Here is a 1107-nt window from a genome sequence, read left to right as displayed (position 1 = left end):
TTTATTATCATTATTTTTTTAAAACAGGAAATGATATATATGAGCTACAAATTAGCAGGGAATAGATATGAGCTACAAATATACTACTAGTGTATTGAAATGATTTTCAAATGCACGACTTTTAAAATGAAGGGGTGTAAGTATGACGAAAAGCGTTTTTGTCAATTTCTGTGTACGGATTCACCCAAAAAGCTCACTTTAGATTACTTTTGTGCGGGGCTGTATCGACTCTGAATTTCAGGGCAATACGTACAAGATTTTAAATATTTATAAAAAATCTTAATAAACAGACGGAGACATTCGTTTGATCTGTCCCAGGTGGAAAATCAAATACAGTTCTCTAACGTGCAAAACGGACGGGCTAAGGGTAAATTGTGACACCTCCCCCCCCCCCCTTTCCACCCAACCTCCTTTTTCGTACTTTCTTGATCTTATTATACGTGCACCCTTGATCTCCACAACCGTGCAGCTACTTTTGGGTCGTTGTGGGGTCATATCAGAAAGACGCAGTAAGCTTATTATTTAGAAAAGAAATGGGAGCGAAATGTACTTTTACCCCCCGAAAAGTTTAACCATGACATTATAGTAATTTTCCCTGAAAGACGCAAAGATCTTAAGTGTAGTAAATGCCAAAGACCCAGCTTTCACAAAACCAGCAAAAGAAAGACAAGTGAACAAATGATCACCCAAAGTTTAGACTTTTAAATTCTTTTATTATTCTTTAAAAAACCCTAACGTATTATGATTTTATTTTTGTTGCAAGTCTTAATGCGCTGCACTACTCATGTTGGGGCACTTTGTCAGCTCAGTGTGTATCATGCTTGAGTACGGGGCGCATGTCCTGGTTTAAATTATCGCATTAGGTATTTTTTAACTCGGAATGTTTCGAGGAGTTTTCTACACTGTCATCCCATTTCATTCCGTCTTTCTGGAGAAAGATGTTAAATTCGGACTACCCGTCTCTTCAATAACATAATAGAGTTCGTGGAGGCGTTAAATCCATGCACTTACCTACTTTACTCAAAAGGCCATATTCCAGTTCCACAACGCAACTCTAACCTGAACAGAATAACTAAAGAAAGACAAAGCCAAAGTGAACCCCCCCCT

This window comes from Aplysia californica, unplaced genomic scaffold (genome assembly GCF_000002075.1).
Source record: "Aplysia californica isolate F4 #8 unplaced genomic scaffold, AplCal3.0 scaffold00023, whole genome shotgun sequence".
Lineage (NCBI taxonomy): Eukaryota > Metazoa > Mollusca > Gastropoda > Aplysiida > Aplysiidae > Aplysia > Aplysia californica.
Note: the sequence above shows the minus strand (reverse complement) of the source record.